This window comes from Hordeum vulgare, chromosome 4H (genome assembly GCF_904849725.1).
Source record: "Hordeum vulgare subsp. vulgare chromosome 4H, MorexV3_pseudomolecules_assembly, whole genome shotgun sequence".
Classification (NCBI taxonomy): Eukaryota; Viridiplantae; Streptophyta; class Magnoliopsida; order Poales; family Poaceae; genus Hordeum; species Hordeum vulgare.
The window spans coordinates 402224766-402235337 of NC_058521.1; positions in this window are offsets into that span (position 1 = coordinate 402224766).

Genomic DNA, 10572 nt, shown 5'->3' on the forward strand with positions numbered 1-10572 from the left:
CTGAAGAAGTTGCAGCTATAGAGGAAATTTGGGCTGAGGCTTTGTAAATCAAGAACTCGGCCGTGAGGGCATTGAGCTTGAAGACTTTGGCTTCATAGCAGATTTACCGGACATTGCCTTTTTAGGCCCTTTGCCACTTGCACAGGCCTCAGCGGCAGCAACATGAGAGTCCTCACTAAGTTTCCTCATTGCATCAATGTTTTGCTTCTACAGTTTAGCTTGGTGCTTCACCCATTCTTGAGGAAATTCCTCTCCTCGCCTAATGCTTGTAGCGTCAACTCTTTGGCCGTCACCCAATGGAGGTCTTTGGCAGGGAGGATTAAATGTGAATTTCTTGATGTATTTTGGAGTGACATATCTGTATGCCCTCCATTTCTTCGCCCATATCCTCTCAATCTTTTGAAGTCGTGCTTTGCGCTGCTTCTAGGTTTCCTTGCCATGAGTGGCTTCATCATGTGTGCAATATTCATCATATATGTCCTATGGAATTTCAAAAGTAGTATGCACTTTTGGCTTCTTTCCTCCTTTTGAGGTCTTTTTCTACTTGCCATTTTCTTCAACTCAGGACTTTTAACTTTTGAGGCTTCTAAGGATGTATGCAACTTTTCTTTGAGGAATGCTGCAAATGAGTTAAGTTGATGAGAACCTAGTGATTTATTAGCGGACATTTGTTCTTGTGAACAAAGTATAGGTACGAAGAATTTGAAGAGATCATATGCATTCTGAGATTTTTTTCAAAAGTATATGAATTTGAGAAATTTGACTACAATAGTCTTATAGATTTTCACTAAGTTTTCTTGTCTTTGGTTCGAGAGTTGTGCAGATTTGATAATTCGCACAATTGAGGGATCTTGAAGAAAATTGTAACTTAGTGAAGCAAATCAAGACATAGTTGATTGAAAGTGTTTTGTGGAATGGAATGTTGACGAATAAACACATTTTAAGGATTTTGTGCCAACATAAAGATCAAATAGGGTAGTAAAATTAGATTTTAAACGCCCTTTGTGAAGAACACGATGAACTAGGAGTGTAAGTGGAGAAGCTCGTGAGTTAGAATCTCTCACGCCACAACTTGTCGACGAAAGACAACTACGTCGGCGACAGAGTAAGGATTTCCGGAGCCCCTGCTGATACGTCTCCAACATATCCATAATTTTTGATTGTTCCGTGCTATTATATTATCTGTTTTGGATGTTCCATATGCATCAATATGTTGTTTTATATTATTTTTGGGACTAACCTATTAATCTATAGCCTAGTGCCAGTTTTTGTTTTTTCCATGTTTTTGAGTATTGCACGTAAGGAATATTAAACGGAGTTTGAATGGAACAAAATCTCCGGAAAGATTTTTCTTGGACCAGAAGACACTTAGGAGATTTGGAGCAGGGGACACGGCACCTGCCGGGAGGCCACAAGCGTGCAGGGCGTGCCCTAGGGGTGGTTGTGCCCCTGGCTTATGGGTCCCCTGCAAGCCTCCTAACCCTATTCTCTGGCCTATAAATTCCCAAATATTCCCGTATCGCCAAAAATTAGAATGCAAATGCTTTTCTGCCACCGGGAACCTCTATTTCCGAGAGATCCAATGTGGGAGCCATTTCCGATAATCTGTGGAGAGGGAATTGATCACGGAGGGCATCTACATCAACACCATTGCCCCTCCGATGAAGCGTGAGTAGCTCACCACAAACCTACGGGTCCATAGCTACTATCTAGATGGCCTCTTCCCTCTCTTTGATCTTCAATACCATGTTCTTCATGATCTTCATGGAGAACTATACGATGTAATATTCTTTTGCGGTGTGTTTGTCGAGATCCGATGAATTGTGAGTTTATGTTCTGATTATCTATGAATATTATTTGAGTCTCTTCTGAATTCTTATATGCATGATTTCGTATCTTTGCAAGTCTCTTTGAGTTATTGGTTTGCTTTGGCCAACTAGATTGGTAATTCTTGCAATGGGAGAAGTGCTTTGTTTTGGGTTCAATCTTGCGGTGCCCTCACCCAGTGACAAAGCAGGGGTAGCGAGGCACATATTGTATTGTTGCCATCAAGGATAAAAAGATGGGGTGTTCATCATATTGCTTGAGTTTATCCCTCTACATCATGTCATTTTACTTAATGCGTTACTGTATTCTTCATGAACTTAATACTCTAGATGCAAGGAGGAGTCGGTCGATGTGTGGAGTAATAGTAGTAGATGCAGAATTGTTTCGGTCTACTTGATACGGACGTGATGCCTATATGCATAATCATTGCCTTATATGTATTCATAATTATTCATTTTTCTATCAATTGCTCGATAGTAATTTTTTCATCCACCGTATGATTTTCCTTTATGAGAGAAGCCTCTAGTGAAGTCTATGGCCCCCGGGTCTATTTTCCATATTATATTTTCAGATCTATAAACCAAAAATACCAAAAATACTTTGCTGCAATTTCTTTACTTTTGTTTCCACAATCTTTTATATCTATCTCTATCAGATCTCATCCTTGCAAATAACTCTGAAGGGATTGACAACCCCTTTATAGCGTTGGGTGCAAGTGTTTGATTATTTGTGTAGGTACTACTATTGGAGCCTTGCTTGTTCCTCCTACTGGATTGATACCTTGGTTCTCAACAAACTGAGGGAAATACTTATCTACTTTGCTGCATCACCCTTTCCTCTTCAAGGAAAAATCAACGCAAGCTGAAGACGCAGCAAGAATGATTTTTCGGCGCTGTTGCTAGGGAGGATACATAGCAAGATCACGCTTACCAAGTACCCATCACAAACTCATCTCTTGCATTTCCTTTATTTGCCTTTTGCCTCTCGATTTCCTTTCCCCCACTTCTAAAACGATTTTCAGAAAATACCAAAAAGATTTGCCTTTTTATTCGCCCTTCTTTCATTTTCTTCTCCCGAATCTCTTACTTGTCTCTATGACTAGCATTACCACTTCCCCTTTGTCACCAGATTTTGAAGTTTTATACTTCAAGCAGAAACAAAGGGAAAATTTGAAAGATGCATGGTATAGGCTAATGGAATCTTATCATATCTCCAACCTAAAGGAGATGCAAAGGTTTTGCTCAGAAATTTTTACATTGGGTTGGCTTTACATCATAGAGAACTCTTAGATTTGGCCTCAAAGGGGAATTTTAGTGAATTAAATACAAACGCTGCTTATGAGGTCTTGGAGGGGATTTTGGGAGTTCCTCCACAAAAAAGGGGGTTTAATTTTTCAGAAGAAGGAGTTCAAACTCTCGACAAATTGAGTGACTTACTTAAGCACTTAATCAAGTTACAACAATATCACGAATCCCTTAAACATATCAATGGAAACCTCAACCGTTTGAACACTTTGATTACCCTTTGCAATAAGCATTTGGATATTTTGGACAATAAGGTGGTTTCTTCACCTACAAACCCGCGGAACAGGAAAGAGTCCCCCGGATTTGAGAAGGCCCTCACGAAAATTGTCAATATCAAAGATGACAATACCTAGGTCTATTGCATTATGCCTAGCTAGGGGCATTAAACAATAGCGCTTGTTGGGAGGCAGCCCAATTTTATTTGTGCTTCTATTTTTGTGTGATTCACATATTATTACTTCAGTAATAATTGTGTTTTCTTGTTTTAATTAGCGTTTGAGCCAAGTTAAACCTTTGGGATGGTCTACGGTGTTTGCAAGTTGATTATGCTAAAAAACAGAAACTTTCGCTCTTAATCCAGGAATTTTATAAATTCACTGAAACGTGCTTTCGATCTGAATTTTTTACACAAGATTGGTTTACAAATTTCCCAGATCTTACTAATGTTTCAGAATTTTCTGAGTTACAAAAGTATTGGAAGTAAACAGATTGCTACAGACTGTTCTGTTTTTGACAGGTTCTATTTTATTTGTGTTGTTTGCTTATTTTGACGAATCTATGGGTTGTATCGGGGGTATGAACCATGAAGAAGTTGTAATAAAGTAGATATTACATCAATATAAATAAATAATGAGTTCACAACAATACCAAAAGTGGTGATTTATTTTTCTTATACTAACGGATCTCATGAGTTTTCTGTTGAGTTTTGTGTTGTGAAGTTCTCAAGTTTTGGGTAAAGATTTGATGGACTATGGAATAAGGTGTGGAAAGAGCCTAAGCTTGGGGATGCCCAAGGCACCCCAAGTCATATTCAAGGATACCAAAGAGCCTAAGCTTGGGGATGCGCCGGAAGGCATCCCCTCTTTCGTCTTCAATCCATCGGTAAATTTACACGAGGCTATATTTTTATTCACCACATGGTATGTGTTTTGCTTGGAGCGTCTTGTATGATATGAGTCTTTACTATTTAGTTTGCCACAATCATCCTTGCTGCACACATATTTTGATAGAGACACACGTTGAATCATGAATTTATTAGAATACTCTTTGTGCTTCACTTATATCTTTTGAGCTAGGCAATGTTTCTCTCGTACTTCACTTATATCTTTTAGAGAATGGTGGTGTTGTGTTTTATAGAAGTTATTAAACTCTCGTACCTCACCTGTATTATTTTGAGAGTTCTTTAAACAACATGGTAATTTGTTTAGGTTATAAATTTAGTCCTAATTTAATAGACCTCCAAGAGGGATACAATAAAAACTTTCATATTAAGTCCATTGAATATGATGAGAAGTTTGATTCCTTGCATATAGTTTTGAGATGTGAGGATGGTAATATGAGAGTCATGCTAGTAAGTAGTAGTGAATTATAAGAAATACTTGTGTTAAAACTTGTGATTCCCGTAGCATGCACATATGGTGAACCGTTATGTGATGAAGTCGGAGCATGATTTGTTTAATGAATGTCAACCTTTGTGTGGAGGTTGGGATTGCATGATGGTTAACTCCTACCAATCCTTCCCCTAGGAGCATGCGTCTAATACCTTGCTTCGATAACTAATAGGCTTTTGCAATAACTATGTGAGTTCTTTATGACTAATGTTGAGTTCATGGATTATACGCACTCTCACCCTTCCACCTTTGCTAGCCTCTCTAGTACCGCACAACTTTCGCCGGTACATTAAACCCACCTTCCTCAAAAGATCCACCATATATTTTCCTCAAAATAGCCACCATATCTACCTATTATGGCATTTTCATAGCCATTCCGAGATATATTGCCATGCAACACCACCGTCTAGTTTTTATGACACACACCATCACTTCCACATTGCTTATAGAGTCATACTATGTTCTAGATATCGAGCTGTAATCTTTGAGTTGTAAGTAAATAAAAGTGTGATGATTTGCATTATTAGAGCATTCTCCCATGTGAGAAAATGATGATGGAAGCTATGATTCCCTCACAAGTTGGGATGAGTCTCTAGACTTTACAAAAAAATAAAAGAGGCTAGCGAAGCCCATAAAAAAACAAAAGAGGCCAAAGAAGCCCGTCCAAAAAAAGAAAAAAATATGAGAGAAAGAGAGAAGGGACAATGTTACTATCTCTTTCCACACTCGTGCTTCAAAATAGCACCATGTTCTTCATAGAGAGTCTCATATCTTGTCACTTTCATATAACTAGTGGGATTACATCTTTTGCATGACCACTTAGTTTTCTTTTTGAGCTTGCATACACTTATAGCTCTAGTGCATTTGTTGCATGGCAATCCCTACTCACTCACATTGATATCTATTGATGGGCATCTCCATAGCTCGTTGCCTAGTTGATGTGAGACTATCTTCTTCCTTTCTTTTTGCAACCTCAACCACACTTTATTCCATCTATAGTGCTATATCCATGGCTCTTGCTCATGTATTGCGTGAGAGTTGAAAAGGTTTGAGAACATAAAAATGTGAAACAATTGCTTAATTTTCATCGGAGTTGTGCATGATTTAGATACGTTGTGTGGGGAAGATGGAGCATAGCCAGACCATGTGATTTTGTAGGGATAACTTTCTATGACCATGTTATTTTCAAAGGAAGCAATTACCTTATTAATATGCTTGAAATATTATTGTTTTTATGTCAATGTTAAACTTTTGTTTTGAGTCTTATAGATCTGAATATTCATGCCACAATAAATAATATTACATGGATAAATATGTTACGTATCATTCCACATCAAAAATTCTGTTTTTATCATTTACCTACTTGAGGACGAGCAGGAATTAAGTTTGAGGATGTTGATACATCTCCAACGTATCTATAATTTTTGATTGTTCCATGCTATTATATTATCTGTTTTGGATGTTTTATATGCATCAATATGTTGTTTTATATTTTTTTTGTAACTAACCTATTAATCTAGAGCCTAGTGTCAGTTTCTGTTTTTTCCACATTTTTGAGGATCACAGATAAGGAATATTAAACGGAGTCCAAACAGAACAAAATCTCCGGACAGATTTTTCTTGGACCATAAGACACCTAGGACACTTGGAGTAGGGGGCAGGGCACCTGCCGGGAGGCCACAAGCCTGCAGGGCACGCCCTAGGGGGGTGGTCGCGCCCCCTGGCTTGTGGGTCCCCTACAAGCCTCCTAACCCTATTCTTTGGCCTATAACTTCCCAAATTTTCCCGTATAGACAAAAAGAGGAACGAAAATACTTTTCCGCCGCTGGGAGCCTCTGTTTCCGAGAGATCTAATCTGGGAGCTTTTTTCGGTAATCTGTGAGAGAGGGAATTGATCACGGAGGGCATCTACATCGATTCCATAGCCCCTCTGATGAAGCATGAGTAGTTCTCCACAAACCTACGGGTCCGTAGCTAGTAGCTAGATGGCTTCTTCTCTCTCTCTCTGATCTTCAATACCATGTTCTTCATGGAGATCTATCCGAATTAATACTCTTTTGTCGTGTGTTTGTCGAGCACCGATGAATTGTGAGTTTATGTTCAGATTAAATATGAATATAATTTAAGTATGTTCTGAATTCTTATATGCACGATTTCATATCTTTGCAAGTCTCTTCGAGCTATTGGTTTGGTTTGACCAACTAGATTGGTAATTCTTGCAATGGAGAAGTGCTTAGTTTTGGGTTCAATCTTGCGGTGTCCTTACCCAGTGACAAAGTAGGGCTAGCGAGGCATGTATTGTATTGTTGCCATCAAGGATAAAAAGATGGGGTTATCATCATATTGCTTGAGTTTATCCCTCTACATCATGTCATCTTACTTAATGCGTTACTCTGTTCTTCATGAACTTAATACTCTAGATGCAAGCAGGAGTCGGTCGGTGTGTGGAGTAATAGTAGTTGATGCAAAATCATTTTGGTCTACTTGATACATACGTGATACCTATAGGCATAATCATTGCCTTAGATATCTTCATAATTATTCGCTTTTCTATCAATTGCTCGATAGTAATTTTTCATCCATCGTATTATTTTCTTAGACAAAAAATTGCTCGATACCTATAATCAATGCCTTAGAGGGGAATGTTCCGATCACATTTACTTAGACAAAAAATCAAATTGAGGAATAAGCTAGCTACTATTTATATCATATTTTTTGATAACTTTTAAACCGTTAAATGTTTAGCGAGCCTAAACTAGTTCTTTGGCAAGCTATGGTAGACATATATATATATATATATATATATATATATATGTGTGTGTGTGTGTGTGTGTGTGTGTGTGTGTGTGTGTGTGTATGTGTGTGTGTGTGTGTGTGTTGTCAATGAAGAACACCCATGAAAATTTTGATGAATTTTAGAACTTTGAGGAATTAGCAAACTTGAGGAATTTTAAGATTTTGCAAAAACGATGAAAAACTCAATTTGAATATTTTTCAACTATTGTTGGTGGCGCTACCCACCGTATAAAATTATGATGATTTTAGACACCGCATACAATTGTCGTAGGGTTCTGAGAATCAAGTTCTTCATTGATTTCTTCTTCCTAGTGGGGTTGTCTTCATTGAATGTACAAAAATGTTACTTCGTGTGTTGCACATCTAAGTCATCAATTTTGCATAAGTGTTAGGATGTGTGTCCTTTCAACAAACATTCGAATATTCTAAGGTATTTAGCTCACACCACAACTTGCAAAATCTCTTTTTATCCAAGGGCTTAGTGAAGATATCAGCCAGTCGTTCTTCAGTATTCACGTGGTTGATGAACATACTGCCCTTCAGCACACGATCACGAAGAAAATGACGACGAATCTGAATATGCTTTGTCTTCGAATATTGAACTAGGTTGTGAGCAATATTGATGGCACTCTCATTGTCGCAATAGTGAGGTACATTCTTCACGTTGATGTCATAGTCCTTGAAGGTTTGATTCATCCATAATAATTGAGCACAACAAGATCTAGCAACAATGTACTCAGCTTCATTAGTAGATAGTGACATGCAGTTCAGCTTCTTCGAGGACCAACAGACTAAGGATCATCTGAGGAAATGGCATGTGCGTGATGTTAACTTGCAGTCCACACGATCACGAGCATAGTCAAAGTTAGAATGTCCAAAAAAATCAAGATCCGAGCTTTTGGGGTACCATAATCCAAGCGTTGGTGTGTGATCTAGATATTGAAGAATATGCTTCACACCCTTATGGTGTGATTCCTTCGATGTTGCTTGGAAACAGGTAGACATGCTAACACTAAGCATAATATCTGTCCTAGATGCACATAGGTACAATAAAGAGCCAATCATAGAGCGATATACTTATTGATCGAAATCTTTACCATTTTCGTCAGTGGAGATGTGTCCATTTGTGGGCATAGGGAACTTGGCACCTTTGCAATCTTGCATGCCAAATTTCTTCAGGATATCCTTAAGGTATCTCTCTTGATAGATGAAGATGCCATTGTGTTGTTGACGAATTTGAAGGCCTAAGAAGAATTTCAGCTCTCCCATCATAGACATTTGATATTCTTCACTCCTCATGTAGGCAAATTCATCACTGTAACGTTTGCCGGTATAACCAAAGATATTATTGTCCACATATATTTGGCACACAAATAGTTCATCATCATAAGATTTTGTGAAAATAGTTGGGTCAAGTGAACCTTGTTTGAAGCCTTTCTTCATGAGGAATTCCTTTAGAGTGTCATACCACGCCTGAGGGGCCTGCTTGAGGCCATAAAGGGCCTTGTTGAGTATGAAGACTTTGTCAGGATGCTTAGAGTGGGGTTGAGCAACATATACTTCTTCCCCAAGCTTACCGTTGAGGAATGCACTTTTCACATCCATTTGATATAAGATGATATTGTGATGATTAGCATAAGCATGCAATATGCGAATAGCTTCAAGTCTAGCAACACGTGCAAAAGTTTCATCAAAGTCAATTCCCTCAACCTGTGTGTAGCCCAGAGGTATAAGACAGGCCTTAATCCTCACCACTTGCCAATTTTCATCTTGCTTGTTGCGGTAGATCCACTTGGTACCTATAATGGTGTGCTTGCAAGGATCTGGCTGCTTGACAAGTTCCCACACATTGTTGAGCTTGAATTGATGCCATTCCTCTTGCATATCTTGAATCCACTCAGGCTCCATAAATAGAGACAAAATAAAAGTGCCCGCAAAAGTTAGTAAAGTGTGAAGCTTTTGAGCGAGTGAGGGGACCTCATTGATGTCATTGGGGATTTTGTCAATCTGCACTTCATTTGCCACTCTGGGATAAGCTTGTTGATGACTTTGTTGGGGCCGGGGGATTTCTTCCACCATTTTCCTTAGGTGCGCCACCATGAATGTATTAATTGTTTGGGATGACTTTCTCGGCAGGTAGAGGACTAGAGGTTCTTTGGTGGGTATGATATCTCCAGTAGCCTTGAAGCTAATGGGTTCCTCGGGAGGCATTTCATCTAGCAAAAGAGGGAGGTGCTCTCTTTGCGAGCCATTACTTTCATTGAACCGCACATCTACAGTTTCAACAACCTTGCTATGATAGGTGTTGAAGACTTTGTAGGTGTGCGAGTCCTTTCTGTAACCAAGTATAAAAACCTTCATGTGCTTTTGGTGCAAATTTGGAACTTTGATGAGGATCTCTGAAAGGACGTGGATGTCGCCTAGAGGGGCGTAAATAGGCGCTTTAAAAATAATTACGGTTTAGGCTTGAACAAATGTGGAATAAAACTAGCATTTAATTTGGCAAGCACAAAACCTAAAACAACTAGGCTCACCTATGTGCACCAACAACTTATGCTAAGCAAGATAAACAACTAAGTGATAGCAAGATATATAACAAGAAACAAAGTAAAGTGCATAAGTAAAAGGGTTCGGGTAAGAAATAACCGAGGCACGTGGAGACGATGATGTATCCCGAAGTTCACACCCTTGCAGATGCTAATCTCCGTTTGGAGTGGTGTGAAGACACAATGCTCCCCAAGATACCACTAAGGCCACTGTAATCTCCTCAAGCCCTTGCACAATGCAATATGCCGTGATTCCACTAAGGGACCCTTGAGGGCGGTCACCGAACCCGTACAAAAAATGTTGGGGCAATCTCCACAACTTAATTGGAGGCTCCCGATAACACCAGGAAGCTTCACCACAATGGCATATGGCTTCGAGGTGACCACAAATGCTCGGGTCAATCTCCACAACTTAATTAGAGACCCCAACGCTTCCCCGGATCTTTACACCACAATGATTGAGCTCCGAGGCACCACCAAGCTTCTAGG